Below are 21,081 nucleotides of genomic sequence, written 5' to 3' on the forward strand. Positions count from 1 at the left end.
TGTAATAAAAGCTGCTTTTATCAAGACATTTTTCTCAACTGAGGAGTACCCCACTGTAGAAGCCATTGTCAAAATTCTTACCGGAAGGTGAGACTGCATTTCAGCAATAAACCGAACCCTACTTGCATCACCTGAGAGGGGACAGAGTAGCAGAGAGGACAGAAGACGAGCAGTGGCATCTGAAACCTCAACTGGAGTCCCAGCTCCACCACATACTGTGTCATCACTGCTACTGGTCCAAGCAGCCTGGTGCTTCTCATGCTTTCACAGGCCCCCCACCCACCTGTGGATGGTGTTAGAATGCAGAATCTGATTCAGTTAGTGCTGGCATGGGGCCTGAGAGTCTGAATTTCTGACAACCACCCAGGTGACACCTATGCTGCTAGACTGAGGACCACACGTGGAGAAGGAGGCTCTAGAATCCACAGGAGCCACTGTCTCTCCACTGAAAGTCAATCCTTTGTAAGTTTTTCCTATGTGTAAGAGTATTCTCCCTATTGGATCATGAGCATATCAAGTGACATCGTCACTGCCTTAATGATCCCTATTAGTTGAAAATGTTTCCCGAGTAACTTTATAATAAATGGTATCACTTACTCCTTGACCACAGGGTATTTATGGTAACCTACTTCAAGTAATGCTGCATGTGAAAAAAGAGATCCGGCACTGCCCTATGCAAAGAGCAGACAGAAAGACGGTTTGGAAGCCCACCAAGAAGCAATACTCTTGTCTCTGTCCAAGAGAAGCCAAGATTTTACCACAGGGTTGGAGTCTGGGTGGCCCTTTGGGTTTCCAGTCTACATCAGAAGCACACAGTGAAAAATGACTTTATGATAATTAGCCTCCATGACATGCTTTAAAGGGAGGCATTATTAGACCCATATTAGAGGTGGAGAAACTATAGACATGGGGAAGTTATCTTCCCACCCAAGGCCACCCAAAGTGTCAGGGATGAAAATGAGGTCAAGAACCAAAAGCTATGGTTCATCGGTCCTCAATGTAAGCCATGAGACATTTTCTATGAAGAATGTTTATGCTCTGGTTTAGAAGTCTATATTAAAAGTGAAGGATAAAAGAGCACAAAGGAGCTGTGGATAAAATATTTTGTTATTTGCTGCAATTTGTTATGATTTTGAATTTTTTCATTGCCAAAAGCTTTTTTCACAATCCTCATTTCTTGTTTATCTTTCATCATTAGGCCTATGCCCATGTGACTTAAGACACATTATTTAACCTCTCTGTTGCCTTCCTTTCCTCACCTGTGAAAAACTGGATTCCTCACAGAGGATGAGATGAGCTAACGCATGCAGGGAACATTACCAGTCTGGCATGTGGTTGGCATTACGGTGAGTGTTAGTTATTCCTACACAGATAGCACATCTCCTCAATCATAATGCAAACCTGCCCAAGGCAGGAGCCACGAGCTGCTCTGCCTTGTTCTCCTTGATGTCGGAGTGGTGCTGAACTTAGACTAGGCTTAAAAAATTATTTCCTGTCTGAATCCCAAAGACCAAGAGTTTCTCTAGGTGATTCAATTCCCTTGCCAAGTTTCATACTGTGTAGACGTACCCCTCTAACTTTCCCAGAATACTTACCATTATGTACATGAGATATCCAGTTTCCAAGAACATTTTTTTAAATTACTGTGATTATCTCAATGCTTTATAATCTTCAAAGTGATTTCACAAACACCCTCTCATTTAAACTTTTTAACAGATACTATGAAAAAGGCAAAATCTTAATGTGTCCATTTTAGAGATGGGGAAACTGAGACCTTCTGAAGTAAAGTAATTCCCTTAAGATCATACTGATTAATAGTGATAATAATAGTTACTACTACTGACATCTTTGAAGACTTAATATTAAACACATGAGATTGCTGATATTCTATCATTTTTAACCTACACAAAAAAGGTAACCTCATACTGTTTAACCTAAATAATAAGTGTATCATGTCATTTAATTCTCATATCAATCCTATAAGGTAAGAGCAAGCCTCTATTTTAACAATAAGGGGAATAAAGCCCTGGGGGTAAACAGGCTTACCCAAGGTCAAGCAGTGGACCTAGGATTCAAACCCAGACCAATATGACTCCAAAGCCCAGACTAGTAGGTCTCCCACACCATCCTTCTAGTATACAGCTAGGAAATGGTGGAGCTTGCAGTGCTAGCTGGATCTCTGACTAATGATCCAAATTTTTTCGTATTAAAAACGAAGTATGTTTATACTAAATCTCCATAACAACCACAGAAGGGAAAAAAGATCATCCTCATACCACAGATGAGAAAGCTGAGACTCAAAGTTTTCATGGCTTGGTCAAAGTCACACAGCTACTAAATGTTGGAGCTGGGACACAAATAAGAGCTGTGCACCTTTGAAGTCTGGGCTCTTCACTACCATATCAGTGGTTCCCAAATCACCCGGGAACCTGTTAAAATTTCCAATGTCCAGGTGACTCTGCAGACCAATGAAAGCACAGACCCTTGAGGTGGAACATGAGTTGTGGGTAGTTTTTGAAACTCCTAAGCTGATCCCAATGTGCAGAAAAGCTTGGGAACTACTGAACGACACTCCATCCCTTCCCACCCCAGCCTCGTACTTCTTCTACCACATGCAACCACTGGCTGATAAAATCTGACCCTGAGGTCTCTGCCATCAGTGCAACCACACAGTAGTGATCTTTATCGTGCTTTGTACAGAGTGAATGCCTATTTCCCGGACACATTCTGCAGAGAGCTCCAAGCAGAAACCAAAACAAGCCACAGCAAAGGGCCAATGACAGTACTTTCCCATTGACAACAATCAGCTGTCACCGAGGCTGAAATGGAAAACACTTCATCTACGGAGGCCCTTCACTCTCCTGAGTGCTTAGCTTTGGCTTCAGTGGAAAGCCTGAACTGGGACAGTTGAACTTCACTGGTGTCTGGCTAGGGGGAGGCGCTGGTCAGCCTTGCTGAGTGGGACAGCCGTCTGCCTTCCCCATTACTCACATTCGCCCTATGCAGGGTCAGGGCCATGCTACCAAAGGTAACCCAGGAGGTGTGCATTCCCCCCACTGTGTCCAGCCACCACCAGTTCAGAATACTTCATCTTTATGAACTTCGCTTATTCTTAAAAATATGCTTCTTTGATTCCTGCAAGCCAAGTCCATGGAAAAATAACGGAAACCAAATGCCAGGGAAATGGCGCCAAGGCAAACACATGTGAGCCCTGAAATAACAGGAGATACTGTGGTCACGTCTGACCTTCTGAACTGTGCTATGGGTTGAAGCAAAAACAGCTCTCCCTGCTGCTTAAGGGGTGCATGGTAATACTTTATTTGTAATGCAGAAGAGCTTGGTCTTTAAAACGATGGCCTTTTGAAACTGTAGGGACTCAGCCAAGGGGCCAGAAATAATATTTTGAGAATGACTTTTTTTTGAAGTCCACACTTCACTTTCCATAAGCTCAGAATCTTCTGATTTTTATCTGTCAATGATGAATATGCAAGACCTCCAGAATTTCTACAAGTGTTTGTCTTTCGATTATACCAATATTTGGGTGTAGCCTAACATAGAAGTAGAAATGCAAGTTCACTTGTTTATTTTAGCAGCCTCCAAAGAGATAAACGTGGAAGGACCTAGATGGAAAAGAAAAATGGGGGGAGGATGCCTGGGTGGTGCAGTCCGTTAAGCATCTGACTCTTGGTTTCAGCTCAGGTTATGATCTCTGAGTCGTGAGATCAAGCCCTATGTCTGGCTCTGCACTCGGCTCAGAGTCTGCTCAGGATTCTCTCTCCATCTCCTTCTGCCCCTCCCACCACCTGCGCTCTCACTCTCTTTCTCTAATAAATGAAAAAATCTTTAAAAAAAGTGGGGGGAAGTAAAGTAAAATGACCCGGGGTCAAAAGTGAATACAGAGAAGTCTTCTGGTTTCCACCCTAACCAGTTTGGTCCCCAGCAGTAGGCAGTCTCAGACCTGTTGGGGTGCATGCTGCCAGAAGTTACATTCCTATGAGATGCCAGTAGCTGCATTCTTGGGCACACAAAACAAGTCACCAGGAGGAATCTGCTCTATGTTAACATTACCAAGAAAAGACCACAAGCTACAGAGTTTATGCAAATGAAGATTGGTTCCCATGGAAAAGATTCCTGTATTAAAATAATAGCCAAGTTTGTCTAAGAGTGAAATACTTATTTTCATATTATTTTTCAGATAATATTCTTTTCCTTTAGTTACATTATTTGCTGCATATCTAGAAGACGTGTGTCTTAAAGAGAGAAAATACTGGTAAAACTAGCTTTATTGCAATTAGTGCAGGGGAAAATATAAAGGAAATAATAATAGCAAATACTTTGTAGTGCCTACTATATGTTCAGGCACACAGTAATGCTGACCTGCGTTTCTTGTATTAATAGGTTTAATCCTCACAAACAGTGATTGCTATTGTGTCCAGAAGCTTTATTTTTATTTTAAGGGATCATATTCATCAATATTTTCATCTGTCCTTTCTCTTGTTTAGAAATAAAAAAATCAAAACATTAAGAATAGAAAAAAATCCCCCAATCATAGAAATATTTCTCCTGTATATTCTTCTATTCTACAAGGTTTAAATATTCAGTTTTGATATTTGATAATTTATCTGGAATTCATTTTGGATTAAAAGATGAGGCAGGAATAGAATATATATTTTTTCCAAACAGATGACCAATCTTCCTAGTATCACTTGTCCCCAATACTACTATCTTTTCCACACTGATAATGTCACATTCCTCATATGCTGAGTTTACATATCTTTGTGAGTTGGGCTATGGGCTCTGTTGTCTATTTCTATCACAGAACCACACAATCTTAATTACTTACAGTTTTATAATAAGTTTATATCTGGTAGAATAATTCCAACACCCTTCCCCACCCATCTTGTCTCTCTTCTTCTTCTTTTTTTTTTTTTGGTAGTGACCTCTGCCCTTTCATATCAAGTTTACAATTACCTGGTAAAGTTCCAGAAAAACTTTATTGAGATTTTTGTTGAAATTTGTAAGTAACTTGGAATAATTGATATCTGCTTCACACTGAGTCATCACCTCAATGAAGATGGTATTGTTTGTCCATTTCTATGGCCTTTCACCCCCCACTATTGACAGAAAAAGTCTTTGTCTTATTCCTGATTCTTAAGAAAAATATTTTAACAGTTCCTCCTTAAAAATATTTACTTAAGAAAAAAATATTTACTTAGGTTTTTAGTAGACACCCTTCATTAATTAAGCAAGGTTCCTCTATTCCTATTTTGCTAAGAGTTGGCTAAGAGAGTTTTTAATTGTAAATAGGTATTTAATTTTATCAAATGTTATTGAGAAAATTACATGCCTTTTCTCCTTCAATCTTTTTTTTTATAAGATTTTATTTATTTGACAGAGAGCTAGAGAGAATACAAGTAGGCAGAGCGGCAGGCAGAGGGAGAGAGAGAAGCAGGCTCCCCGATAAGCAGGAAGCCCGATGTGGGGCTCGATCCCAGGATGCTGAGATCATGACCTGAGCTGAAGGCAGCCACTTAACAGACTGAGGCACCCAGGCACCCCTCTCCTTTAATCTTTTTAATGTCAAACCATCTTTGCATTCCTATGATAAGTCCATTTTTTTCCCTTAATCCCCTTTATCTATTTCACCCATACTATCACCCATCTCCCCTCTGGCAGCCACCAGTTTATCTCTGTATTTGAGTCTGTTTGTCTCTTCTTTCTTTATTCACTTGTTTTGTTTCTTAAATTTCACACATAAATGAAGTCACATGATATTTGTCTTTCTCTCACTTATTTTCTTAGCATTATATCTTCTAAATCCATCCATGTTGTTGCAAATGGCAAGATCTCATTCTTGCTCATGGCTGAGTAATATTCCATTTATATATAGAAAAGTGTGTGGAAATTCACATCATCTCTAGTTAACCCTTGGCCAATAACTGGCAGCTATGGGAGTATGGAAGCCCCCAAGTGGAACAGCTTCTTTATCCCTAATAATGTATTTTATCTTAAAACCTATTTGTCAGAGAGTATTTGCTTCAGCCAGGTGTTCCAAAGTTTCACTGTCTAGGATATTATTGGCTTGAAGTAACTTTTCATATTGATTACTGGGGAGGTGTGGTAGGCAGTTCCAGAACTATGCACGTAAGAGAAATTCAAGTTCCAAACCCATGCTGAAAGCATCAGTCTTATTCTCTTTGACCCAAAAGGAGACTTTCATGGTGATACCCTTTCAAAAAAAATGTAACAAGTCCAAGCACAGGTACCTGTCCCACGGCTGACACTAGAGGCAACTCTACTTTCTACTTCACTCAAGGTGTGAACCATTGTGCTTTCTCAGAAACAGCAGAGATACCTCAGTCATCCAACTCCAATTAAACATTAAACTTCTTGTGCCAACAAGAATTCTTGCTGGAATTGTTCTTCTCAAAAACAAAACAAAACAAAACAAAAACAAAAACAAAAACAAACAGAACAAAAACCCACATATAGTACCAAGAACACAGTTCCTTTTAATTAGCCCTGGAAGGAACGTGTTAGTATCCCTCCCTCCATAATAAATCCTTGTAACTAAATAACAAGCACTTTTATTCTTGTGCATGCAGAAGCCCGAAGTTTTTCCCAGCATAGAGAAGTGATACAGGTGAGAGTGGAGAGGATAGGGATGAGCAAGGTGTAGGGATTTTAGACTTAAGTGAAGTAGGAAGGTTATGTTTAAGGTGGACACAGCAGGGCTTGTCTGAGGAATCTCACAGATCTTAGGTTTCTGCTCTGTTTGTAGATCAGAGAAAAGGAGGCTGCATGGTTAAGAGCATAGGCCTCAGTCAGACAGACATTGGTTTGAGCCCTATCTCTGCAATGTAGTAGTTGTGTGATGCTTGGCACATTGCCTAACCTCTCTGAACTACAGTTTGCTCATCAGTAACATGAGAATAATTCTTCCTACACTACGGGGTTTTTATGAACACTAAATGAGAAACCTGTTAAGCCCTAGTCACACTACCTGGACCAAAGTAAGTAGTTATAATTAATAACCCCATGCAGTAAGACCTATTGTTATTACTGTTTATGGAGAACAGAACTAGTACCATATAATGAGGAGATACATGATACGCAGTTGTGCTAAGGGGCCCTCCATTTATTAAGGAGGGAGGGATACTAACACATCCTATCTACGGCCAATTAAAAAGAACCGTGTTCCTGAGTGTGTGTGTGTGAGTGTGAGTGTGCACGTGCGTGTTTTGTTTTGTTCAGGAGAGGAACAGTTTCAGCAACTCTGGCACAAGAAGCATTGCATCTTCTATTGGGAGTGATGGAGACATCTTGGTGCTATTTCTGAGAAAGCAACATAGTTGTACTAAGAGACCCAAAACAATTTCTCGTGTGTGATCTTATCATGAGGTCTATCCCTCCCCACTAAAAAGCTACTACCTGGGGCAATTGGGAGACATGTGTATGAATGGATTAAGGAACCATGGTGCTGAGACAGGAAGATAAACAAAAGCTATCTTACACATTAGCAAGTGTTGTTAAGGGGCAAAAACACATTAAGAGCCAAGGTCACATCGGATAAAACCAGCTGCTGGGAGAATCAGACACTGGACAGGTAGGTTTTGGTGAGGAAAAAGGAGAGAGAAGAAGTAGTGAAGGGCCTAAGACACAGGATGATCCTGCCCAGGGGAAGACTTGGAGAGCAGGTCACCCATGGAGCATCAAATAGGAAGGGTAGAATGGTCCTGAAAGGGACGTAGGAGAGGAAGACTGGATTCCAATGTTGCCAGTTTTAAATTTTGCCTTTAGGTGAGAACTAAAGAAAAGATAAATATTTTGGAAATTGGACCCATTTCTAAGATTCCTATCCAATGATGTGGTTCTGTGAAAATTCATGAGTAATCATGAATCCTTATCCTGCATTTCGTTGAAGGCTTAAGTCAGGCTGAATATGAGAAAGAAATGCAGGAAATCTTAAGCCCCTGGAATGAAGCAGCGTAAAGGACTTATGGGCAGTGACTGTCCTGCCTTCCCCTGACTCATGCTACGGCTGGCAGTGCAGCTCTGAGCCTCGCCCCAGGTTTATTCCTTAAGCCAAGCATTGAAGACTACCCTGCTGCACAAGGAACTACGAAGGTACTGGGAACCCCCAAGGGCTGGGCCAGAGCAAATCAGTTATTCAACAATATGTATTATGTCCATATTCTATTCAAGACAAAGGAATTGCCCCCAGTGAGTAAAACCAGTCTAGTGGGCAAAAGCCACAGAGATCTGTTGATCTAAAATTAGGAAAGACTTCCTAACAGAGCTGTTCAAGGAATAGAATGTAAAATAGTCAAATCCCCATCACTAAATGTGTTTCAAGCAGAGGCTGGCTTGTAGAAATTCAGATATTAAGGAGGAGATTGGACCTGACAAGTTTACAATTCACTTCCATTTTCCAGTTCTACAAAATAGAAGAAATGACCACCAGTTACAATGAATTGACAGTTTAACCAAGAAAACAGAATTGTGGAAATAACAGCAGACCCAAAGCAACATATAATAAGCCAAATTAAATGTTCAAAAACTCGGTACAGAAATACCAAAAATAGCTGTCCTGAGAAAATTAAAGAGAGACCTCAAATTTCTTCATACCAAGGAAGATTCATCCTTTTGCATAGGCAATAATTAAATGGGGTTCCTGGTAGTAAAGATAAAGGTGAAATATGCAGATGATTCAGAGCCAGAAGAATTGGTACGTAAGTTCTCATGTAGTCCTCACCAGACTCCTGCTTACATGCAGTAGAGAACATGATGCTTGCCAATAAGTAATAATAATGACCTTAAATAAACAGTTGCTTTGCCACCTCGAGAAAAAGCAGATCTGTTTGAATTCTGTTCTCTGCATTTGTGCATACTACAGGTCTTTTCTCAATATTTTGCTTTGCAATGCATTAGAATTCAAAGTCATGGCTTACCAAACTTAATTGTTAATTCAGAAGATAGAACCCATGACCTCATTATTTCCCATGGGCTTTTATCATTACTTATTCATTCTTCACTTCTGACAGTGCCTGCAGATCAGATGAGAAAAGGCATTCTTAATCCTACTAACATGAGTCAGCTTGAAACAGGAAAGAGAGATAAAAATTAACGAGGGCCTTGCTACTCAGTGTGGTCCAAAGACCAGCAGCAATGTTACCACCTAGGAGCTCCGCAGCAAAGAAGAACCTCAGCTCTTTCCACCCCACTCCCAGATTTGCTGAATCAGAATCTGCATTTTAACAAGATTCCCCCATGAAACAAAAGCAGAAATGAACTATTGGGACTTCACCAACATAAAAAGCTCCAGGGGCGCCTGGGTAGCTCAGTCGGTTGAGCATCCAACTCTTGGTTTCTGCTCAGGTCAGGATGTCAGGGTTGTGGGATTGAGCCCTGAGTAGGGCTCCGCACTCAGCACGGAGTCTGCTTGAGTTTCTCTCTCTCTCTCCCTCTGCCCCTTCCCCCACCAGTCTCTCTCTCTAAAATAAATAAATAAATCTTAAAAAGAAAAAAAAAGCTTCTACACAGCAAAGGAAACAATCAACAAAACTAAAAGACAATCTACAGGATGGGAGAAGATATTTGCAAATGACACATCTGATAAAGGGAGAGTATCCAAATCTATAAAGAACTTATCAAACTCAACACCCAAAAAACAAATAATCTAGTTAAGAAATGAGCAGAAGACATGAATAGACATTTTTCCAAAAAAGACATCCAGATAGCCAACAGACACATGAAAAGATGCTCAACATCACTGATCATCAGGGAAATGCAATCAAAAACACGATGAGATACTACATCATACCTGTCAGAATGGCTAAACTTAATGACATAGGAAACAACAGATGTTGGCAAGGATGTGGAGAAAGGGGAACCCTCTTAACACTATTGGTGGGAATCCAACCAGTACAGCCACTCTTGAAAACAGTATGGAGGTTCCTCAAAAAGTTAAAAACATGTTAAAGTAAAAATTCCTCAAAAAAGTTAAAAATATCACCCTATGATGCAGCAATTGTACTACTTGGTATTTACCCAAATGATACAAAAATACTGATTCAAAGGGGCTTATGCACCCCAATGTTTATAGCAGCATTATCAATAATAGCCCAATTATGGATTTTATCAACTGATGAATGGATAAATATGTGGTGTATATATACAATGGAATATTACTCAGGCATTAAAAAGAATGAAATCTTGTCATTTGCAACAACATGACTGGAGCTAGAATGTATTATGCTAAGCAAAATAAGTCAATCAGGGAAAAACAAATACTATATGATTTCACTCATATGTGGAATTAAGAAACAAAACAGATGAACCTAGGGAAAGGGGGGAAAAAGGGAGAGAGAGGCAAACCATAAGATACTCTTAACCATAGAGAACTAAGTGAGGGCTGCTGGAGGGAAGGTGGGGGATGGGCTAAATGGGTGATAGGTATTAAGGAGGGCACTTGTGATGAGCACTGAGTGTTATATGTAAGTGATGAATCACTGAATTCTACTCCTGAAACCAATATTACACCATATATGAACTAACTAGAATTTAAACAAAAACTTAAAGAATTAAAATTCCTCCATGATCCATATGTGCCTTAAAATTTGAGAAGTCCTAAACTAAGGAACAATCATTCTGTTGCCCACCTTCTGACCTTCACCCTCTGAAAGCTTTAAGAAGAAACAGTAGCTTCTGGAAAACAAAAAAGGGAGAAAATTACTCAGACTGTAATCATTAATGAAATCATTGATCAAGTGTTTGCATTGTTTTAGAAAATTTCTAAATTTCTATTGCTAAGGTGGTACGGCTATGCTTAAAATGGGCTGGCAGACCCTCAGGCTTATTCTGACCCAAGACAGCTGATAAGCCTCGGTTAGTCATTAGACGTAGGGAAAAGGAGAGGAAAGACTTCCACAAGTGCCTGTACATGGACAGGCAGCTGTTTCTCATAAGCTGCAGTGAACAAGCCTAGCAGGGCCTCGTGCTTTATAACCTGCAACCTCCTGCCTCTTCGTCCATGGAGGCAAATCACCCTGATGGGGTGACTTCTGGGACACCAACAGCCCCAAAGAGGGCACGGGTGTGGCAGTGGAGGGAACTTTTTCAGCATCCAGATGTGAAAAAAGCATAAAACAAAAATAAAGTATTTCCTCAATTCAAAAGGCCACTGATTACTGGAAACAACCTAGATTTAAAATAGCCTTTTAGGAGGGGTGGTCAACAATTCTTTAAATAAATCAGACATGACCCCATTTTTAAAAAGTAAAATTGAAGAGGGCAGGGTTTGTGAGAGTATGTCCCAGAATCAAGAAAATTTGGTACATCTGTGCTTAATAGTCTCATTGGCCAGTTTTGCTAGCAGGTATTAGCAGTTAAGTCTTTACAATTAAGTGTTTACATGCAAACGCACGTGAAAAAAAAAAATGATGGTCGCCATTTTCTGTAGTAATCTGTTTCACTGCAGGACTGAAATCCAACCCAGAGGGCAACAAGGAAGAGAAATATCAAGACTCCACCTTCTCCAAATACATCTGGATTGAAAATCAGATAGATACAAGAGCTTTGCGCTCCTACAAAACTGTGCCTGGCATGATGTGGGGCCTGAAGCTCGTCACCTAATGTCCCCTATTTCATGAAGAAAACCCATCTGACCATAGGTGTATATGCAAGGGCTACAGGGGATGTGGTATTGATCAGAAGCAGAGAGAGAAACAGAGGTCCTAAAAGGGCACAAACATTTCCCCAAAACACATCGTGAGTCAGATTCTGAGTCCCTGATGTGCAAGATTAGTTTCTTTCCCTCTCTGACACCTCCTCCTATAAACTGTTCTGGGTCCTTTGATGTAACAGCCACACTCTTTTCAATAGGGAAGCTCTAACAGAAGAAATGCAGAAAGTGCCATCAGGAAATCCAAGCGTAGACAATGGACTTCTCCATCCTGCCTGGGTATGAATATCCTCAAACCACCATTGCCATGTGTCATACAATTTACAGTGAATCATCTTTGCTGATGGAAAAGTCCTTTCTTCCTATAGCCTTCTGGAAAGTCGTTGTCTACCTTTTTTTAACCATAGAGAAACTCTTAAGGAAAAATCTCATAGGTTAATGGGTGGGAGAATCTGTGTCACAAGCAACTGTGGTCATGTTTGCTTTTATAGATCTTTATCTGAAAAAAAAAAAAAACAGAGAAAAACCTAAATGGATATTTATAAAACGCCAAAGTTTTTTAAAGAATTCGTCATAGAGACCTTAAGCTTTCAAGGAGAGACACCACTGGCTTATCTCTCCCCTGAATCCTAAAGCTCCCTCTAGTGACCAAGACCTTAACACCACTCCAGGTACAGATAGTAAACATTTTCTAAAGCCTCTTGTTCTTACATAGCACCTTGAAGTTTCTATAGCATTTTCACATAGGTCTGACCATTCAACACAGAAACCTAAAAAATAAAAGTATCCCTTCTCCCATTTAACGGACAAGAAACTGAGGCTCAAATGGGCCAAAACTCGTACAGTCACGTGGCTGTAACAAGAGACTGGAACTGGAGGGCCGGTCTCCCATGTCCTGCTGCACTGCCTCAGGATCTGTAGCAGTTGGGTAAAGTCATCCATGACTATTCCCATAAAAAGCACTCATGGAAGCATTTTTAAGGGATCTACAGAAGTGATTCCTGACTTTCCCTTTGAGAATCTAATGAGGTTGTATACATTTCTCCACACAGCCTCAGGAAATACATGGATCGCCCTGAAGGGTGTCTGCTCACCCTCTAGATCTCCAAGGACTCCCCGTTAAAAAGTTACTGACATCTACTGATATAATCTTGAGATATCAAGAACTCAAAGATTATGAACTTTGAAGTTCTTTACTCTTTCCTTTAATTATGATGTTTTCCATGCTTATCCAGTTACCTCTTTACCCCATTGTTCTGAGTATTTACAAGGATTGAACAAATTAGTATATATTTGCTAACATTTAAGGAAAAGCCTGTGGATATTGCCATCAAGGCATTCTAGCTTTCCCACAGGCATGCCTGGGATTAGTGGCAAACTGAGATGTTTCTAGGAAAGTAGTAATTTGAAAGCATTTTTTCAAATGTAAGAGCATACCACAGTCTCCCCAGCTGGCTCTGCAGAGAATCTAAAGAAGCAACATAGTGAATATATAGAGGACTTTTTTTCAGTGAACAAAAACCAGTATTGCCTCTAAATTCTCCGCTCTTTTCATCGCGGCATTTCCAATGGCTTTGGAAAAGCCCAAATCAACAGTGATGGTTTGCTAGTTCACGTAAGTCTCTTCCACATAAGCTCCATGAAGGTAGGGACCGTATCTATATGGATCAGTTGTATTCCTAACATCCAACATAGCCCCTGGCACTATAAAACACTCAATAGATATTTGACGAATGACTATGGGAATGGTCATCTTTGAGTGAGCCCCTCTGGGAAACTGCTTCTTTCCCTCCCTATTTAATCAGTGGCTTCTGGTTACCTGGGACATTGCCCTAGAACTCCACACAGACAACCTCAGGTTCTAGATCCTTGGCTGCTCTGATGAAAAGCTCTGTCCTCTAATCCGTGACCGACACCCACAGTCTACACTGGGTTACAAACAAACCTAAGCAATGATCACAGCTTCCTGCCTTAGCCCTCCCAGAAAGGATAACACAGTTTAAAAGAGATGTATTTAACCTTTGAGTAAATTCAGCACTCCAGTGACTAGACCATCCAGCCATCAAGGCTATTAGGAAGTAGTGAGGAAGGTCTTTCTGGATCATCTCACACAATCTCTACTCATCATGCCCCTCTATCCCTCTGAGCTTTCACAGTGTAATTTCCCTCAGCTTCTCATCAACCCTGCTCACCTGGTGAAATGTCACCCAAAGATGTCTTCAGCTCTGACGGTTAACAACTCTCACCTTACCCATAGCAGAGTTCAGAACTGCAGCGGGACCAGCAAGAGGAGTAGGAGTTGCTCAATTCAAGAACGGACTACAGGGAAAGGGAGGCGGGAGAGAACTGGAGAGATGACAGCAGGGAAAGGACCCAGCTGACACTGTTGACTTTGAAGCTGACTTTGAAGATGGAAGGGGCCATGAGCCAAGAAATGCAGGCAGCCTCTAGAAGCTGAAAAGGCAAGGAGATGGATTCTCCTCTAGTGCTTCCAGAAAAGAAGATAGCCTGGCCAACACCCTGATCTCAGCCCAGTGAGATCCATGTCAGACTTCTGACTTCCAGAATTGCAGAATAATACATTTATGTTGTTTTAAGCCAAAAAGAGAGAGAGAGAGAGAGAGGAATGTTTCACCCTCTAGTTTATCTTGCTTACCTTGATTCTACCAAATTCAATTTTTTCAACAGTTATGGCAACATCCCCATGAAAGCACAGGAGCTTCTCAATAAAGAATTACTACTGTCTGAGCCACAGAAAAGCTGTGATTTCACGTGCAGATGGAGTGTCAGCATAGCACGGACTTTTCCCAACTGCCCTGTTGGATATCATATTTAAATCAAAGTTGGTCAAAATTTTGAGCAGCACCTTTGGGATTTTTGTTATATCAAGGTAGCACCTGAGCTAATATTTACTAAATACCCCTCTTTGAGTTAACTCAACTTGAAAACAGCATTTTGCTTTATAAGTAATATCCATCAGATATTACGTGTGATGTGCTACTTTTTTCCTAATATACATCAAAATAAAAACAAAACTATAAAATGGAGAAAACTTTAACATTAAATTCATAACTATTAAAATTAAAAACAACTTTGCCTATGTACCCAAGAAAATTGTCTCCAGGTATCATCAGTGATGTGCCTGTTCCACTTTGTGAAATACTTTTCTAACATTTCACTCCCACCTTCCTCATGCCTCTACCCAAACTTACATTTTCACTCTCAGCAGGCTAAGCGAATACACAGCATGTCCCAAAATGGGAACTCACTTGACTTCTCTGTTCTCTGTCCCCACTTCCTGTTCCACTAAACCCCTATTCCACAATTCTCCTAGGAGAACTGGTGGGCTTTGCTAGATGTCCTTGGAAGCTGACTCTGGGTTTTTGTGAGAGGAAAAGTTTCCACCTATTTGTTTACCTAAAAGGAAGTTCTTCCCGGCCATTTTGCCCAGTGATGGGGATCTCTAAGTTTGCTATCCAAAGATCAGGAAGATCAGTTCACTGAAGTGCTAGAATGGAGATCTCCAATATGTAGTTACTAGTCTCATGTGGTTATTTGAATCTAAATTAACAGAAGTGAGGGGCGCCTGGGTGGCACAGTTGTTGAGCGTCTGCCTTCAGCTCAGGGCATGATCCCAGAGTTCTGGGATCGAGCCCCACATCAGGCTCCTCCGCTGGAAGCCTGCTTCTTCCTATCCCACTCCCCCTGCTTGTGTTCCCTCTCTCGCTGGCTGTTTCTCTCTGTCAAATTAATAAATAAAATCTTTAATAAATTAATTAATTAACAGAAGAGAAATAAAACGAAAAATTTAGTTCTTCAGAGATATTAGGCACATTACAAACACTCAATCACCACATGTGGCTATGGCTGCCATATTGGACAACTCGGATACGGAGCATTTTCATCATTGTTACACTAGGCAATACTGTTCTCAAATAAATATGAATGATATTTTTAGAAAGAGCACATCAGACTTTAATTCCATCAAGCCTTTCCCTGTATCTTCTCACTCCATACTTCTACCTGAGAGCATACTTTGCTTTCCGCGCTGCTCTCAGGATAGGGGTCGCCCTTCTTTCTGTTTAAGAAATGTCTGTTCACTTGTGCTCTGAAGCACCCCTGATGCATTGCCACAATGATCTTACTCCACAAATTAAGCTCTCTCTAGCTTGTTTCTACCTTAATTATTTTAAGTTGTGAAATTCACCATGCATACAAGAACATATAAGCATATCTATTTGGGTTAAATAATCATAAAAATACAAGCACATGTGTGCCCATCACCCAGGTTAATAGAGCACTGCTTGTACCTTCAAATGGGGATACTTTGTATACACCCCCATTGTATCTCCCTCCCACTCAACAGTAATCTCTGGCCTTTCATTATAGGTTTAACACCTATGTATGTAGACTGAAGAAACATATTGTTTAGTTTTGCTTAGTTTTAATTTCATGTAAGTGAAATTATACTGATTATATTTTGTGAGTCATTTCTTTTACTCAATATTATGCTTTTGAGATTTATCTATTTTGGTGTGTATAGTGGCAGTTCCTTTACTTTCACTTTTGTAGAGTATTTCATTTCATGACTAATCCACAAGATTCCTTCACTTTTATCTCTGTACAATATTCTACCACATAACTAATCTATAATTTATTTATCATATTACTATTGTTGGATATCTGAACTGTTTGCAGCTTGTTGTTATCATAAGCAATACTATTCAGACATTCTTGTAGTTGTGTCCTAGTGCATATTAAGGATTTCTTTAGGGAAATGGCTTTCAAAAAATTTTTATCACAACTCGTAATGAGACGTATGTTTTACAACATAACTCAACATTATTAATAGAATATAAAATCTTACTATTAGCAATCCAAAAAATTAACAAAATAATACATAACCTTATCATTAGCAATGCATTCTGATATTTTCTATTTCTATTCTGTTCTAATTCTATCATATCCCGGTCTACATTTTTTGTTTTTGTTATTAAGGCTGATTCACCCACCAGTGTGATTTGACCATAATCAAGAAAAATTAAAACAGCTTTGGGATATATACTAGGAGTAACATTGTTAGGTTGCAAAGCACATACAGATTTTAACTGTCCTAGGTAATGATAAACCATGTTCCAATGGCACTCTCTCAATGTATACTCCCACCACCAGAACATTTAAGTCACATTGTTCCATGGCATTGCTAACTTGGTGACAAATGAACCTTTAAAAATTTTTCTAATTTGTTTATACCACATGGTAGCTCATTGTAGTTGCATTTCCACGGTTACTAATGAGATGGAGCATATTTTCCTGTTTATGGACCATTCGTGTTTCCTCCTCCCTGAAATGCCTGTTTAAATATTTTGGCCATTTCTATTAGGATATCTACATCTTATATATCCATAGGAGTCCTTTAAATTTTTGAGGCTGGAAATGAGTTACAAATATTATCTCCCACTTCGTGGCTTGTCTTTTGACTTTGTTCACTGCGGTTTTTGATGAGCTGAAGCTTTGTGTTATATAGTTGAATTTATCAGTTTTTTCCCCTATGATTTGCATTTTGTTTGTTGTTTAATGTCTTAAAAACTCTTTTTTTTTTTTTTAAAAGACTTTATTTATTTATTCGACAGGACAGAGACAGCCAGTGAGAGAGGGAACACAAGCAGGGGGAGTGGGAGAGGAAGAAGCAGGCTCCTAGCGGAGGAGCCTGATGTGGGGCTCGATCCCAGAACGCCGGGATCACGCCCTGAGCCGAAGGCAGACGCTCAACCGCTGTGCTACCCAGGCGCCCCTTAAAAACTCTTTCTGTATCAGAAGGTTGTATTAAACTACACAGTCTTCTGAAAGCTCTATGTTTCTGCTTTCACAGTTGAGTCTTTTATCCAGCAAAAATTGATTTTTATGTATGGTATAAAGTAGGGATCCAATTTTGTTTTTTTAATCTACATGGCTCTTACCAGCACCATTTTTTACATGGTTGATCTTTTCTTCAGGGATCTGCAGTGACTTCCTCATGAATCAAGCTTGCATGCGTTATTGGGTTTGTTTCTATGCTCTCTATTCTGATTCATGCTATTTGTCTACCTCTGGATCAAAATGTCTGAATAAATTATAGCTTTATAATTCGCCCTAAATCTTGGTAAGGCAAGCCCCTCCACACCTTATTCTTCATAAGTTTCTGGTCTACTTTTGAACTTGCCTTGTGTCTTTTTTAAATTTGAAGACACTATTGAAGTATAGTTGAGATTCAATAAACTGTACATATTTGAGATGTATAATCTGATAAATTTTGACATATGTACACATCTGTGAAACATCACCACAGTCAAAATGAGGGACACATACATTACCCCCTCCCCCAAATTTTCTCCCAGCTTTTGTGACTCCTCCCTCAAGAACATTCCTGCCAATCCCAACACCCCATCCTCAAGCTACCATCACTTTTTGTCAGTATAGATTAGCTTGCATTTTCTAGAAATTCACACAAATGAAATTATATAGTATATATTCTTTTTAGTCTAGCTCCTTTTACTAAGTATAAAATTACATTGAGGTTCATCCATACTGTAGGTCTACTGTACATTATTTTTTCAAATTGCTAACTAGTATCCCATTGTGTAATACAACTATTTGTTTATCATACAATGATGGACATTGAGTCGTTTCCAGGTTTGGGCTATTAAATATCCTTGAGCTTTCCTCTACAGTGCAGTTAAGTTACTTGGGAACTATTTGATTCTGTTGGTCTCGCTGTTAAGCCTTGCTATGTGGGAGAATGGAAGCATTTATTCTCAAACTAATTTTGTCCCGCTACTGAGGCAAAGCTCTTCTGAGTACTCTACTGAATGGCTATGATTATGAGGTTTTGGACTCTGGCTGGTGGAAGCAGGACTCTGGGTGGTGGAAGCACGAACCATCACTATATGGGCCTTGGGAATTGTATCTTTCAATCCTTTTGGGTGTTTCTTTCCTCAGCCTCAGGTAGTTTCCTCACAGGTATGCACTGATCAGTACTTAGCTGAAAACTTGAGGGGGGACTCTGCAGATCTCCAGGGTCCTCTTTCTGTTCAGTTCTACCCTCTCTGGTATGCTTCCCTGCAACGTCTGTCACCTTGGCTTTCCCAGATTTCCAGCTCCATCTCCTTAACTCAGGCCTGGGTTCTACCCCCCTGCACATGAGCAGAAAACTTTCTCCACGCAGTAAACTAGAGCAGTTGTAGGCCTCATATGGCTTGTTTCCCATCACTTGGAGATCACTGTTCTTCATTGCCTGATTTCCAAAGTCTGAAAAATTGTTGTTTCATGTATTTTTTCCATTCATTTATTTATGTATTTATTTATTCCAGGTGGCAGGATATCGGTCCGTTGCTCCACTCCCTCTTGGCCAGAAGCAAAAGTCTTGAATAGTGTCCTTGTGTATTTTGTGACTTTTAACTGTGAGCAGCAAATTTTCCCTAGGACTTTGGGGTAATTCTTTGAAGCTTGATCTAGAGTTGATTTCCTTGAGAAAGGATTTATATTTGCTTTTGTCGGTGACGAAAACTCTATCTGTTAAGGACGACTTTAAAATTACATTCTTCACTTGAGTTGTGCAACAAGAAATTCTCAGGCGGTATTCCCTGCCTCCACTCAACACCACTGTTGAGAAAGGAAAGCTTTCCTACTACCTCCTTCTGCGTGGCAAAGTTCATTTCTCATTCACCTATTTATACTGAGCCTAGGGAGTCCCAACTTCGTGCATGTTTCCTCTATTCAAAATACTACATGGGCAGGACCTACGTGTCATGTCTTGTCCCCCTCACTCCATGCAACGAGCAAAAGAAAAGCACATCACCTCTAGAGTTCAGACATGCTATTCTGACGTGCTGACAGAATCAGGCCTTCATTTGTACCTCTTCTTTTTTACTAACTCCCTCTCAGCAGCCAATAACACATTCACTATTTATCACAATTAAATACACTTGATTATGTACCCTGTCTTAGCTACAGCCTTCTGTCACACCTGCCAAGTTTTTTAAAGGTGCTATCTACAGTTGTCTGTTTCTAATCTTTAATTCATGCTCTAACCTATTGTAGTCTGTATCTTCCTCTAGGTCTCCAATAAAACTGGTCTTTAGAAAACCAACAATGATGACTTCCTTCTACCAAATCCAATGGACACTTCTTATTCTCTCTCTTACTTAAATAATCTGTAATATCTGGCACATTTGGTCACTCTTTTCTCTTTGGCTTCTTTTACATCGTTCTTTCCAATTCTACTTCTGCCTCCAATTTCTTCTTACTGGATCCTCTTCTTTTGTTCATTTAATGCTCTGCAAAGGCTTTTCCCTGATTTTCTCTGTATGGAATTATCTTTCACCAAGTCTCATGAACCATGTACTACTGGTTGCCAAACCTGGAACCATTCATCCTCTCTTTCTCCCTCCTTAGCAAAAACCTTATTTTTATTGGCACAATGCTGCCCAGAATGACTTATTCCCCAGACTTCCTAGCATCTAAATAGAGCCACGTGATTAAGTTATGGCCAACAATGTAGAGATGTCATACGGGGTTTTCAGGAAGACTACTTAAAGAAAGCTGATTCAGCTGGGAAGGGCCCTTCTCGGTGCTTCTGTCTTTCTTCCATCTTCTGTCCTGCAACGTGGACATAATGATATCTGGAGATCCAGCATCCATTTAGAACAAGAGGCGACTTTGAAGCTGGAAGCTATGCAGTCAGATGATAAAGCAGAAAGATAGGAGCATGGTTCTCTATTGACCCCATGGAGCCATATCAGCCTAAACCATCTACCTCTGGACTTCTTTTATGGGAAAGAAGTGAACCTCTGTGGTTAAGCCTCTGTTATTCTGGAGGACAGGGGAGGATTATAAACAGCAAGTCTAGGCTGAAGTAACACATCTGCCAACTCTGGAAACTTAGTCATACTAGATTCATTTCTCTTCCTTGCCTCCCTCATCAAATAAATCCTGCCAACTTTGACTCCTAAATATCTCTCAAATCTTCCCTTACCTCTCATTTCATGCTACCCGAGGTTACTTCTAGATCTCAATGTTTTTTGCTTAGACTAACACAGTGACCATTGAAGCAGGTTTGTTTTTTTTTTAAGATTCTATTTATTTATTTGAGAGAAAGCACGAGTAGGGGGAGGGGCAGAGGGAGAAGCAGGCTCCCTGCAGGGAATCTGACATGGGGCTCTACCCCAGGACCCCAGGATCATGACCTGAGCTGAAGGCAGATGCTTAACTGACTAAGCCACCCAGGTGCCCTTGAAGCAGGTTTTTAAAAACATAAACCTATCTTGTCTCTCAACCATTTAAAACCTATACATGCTCATTACTACGGAATAAAGTCTAAACCCCTTAGCATTGTTTCCTTGGCCCTTCCCTATCAGATA

Source organism: Ursus maritimus, unplaced genomic scaffold (assembly GCF_017311325.1).
Source record: "Ursus maritimus isolate PB19 unplaced genomic scaffold, ASM1731132v1 scaffold_23, whole genome shotgun sequence".
Taxonomy (NCBI): domain Eukaryota; kingdom Metazoa; phylum Chordata; class Mammalia; order Carnivora; family Ursidae; genus Ursus; species Ursus maritimus.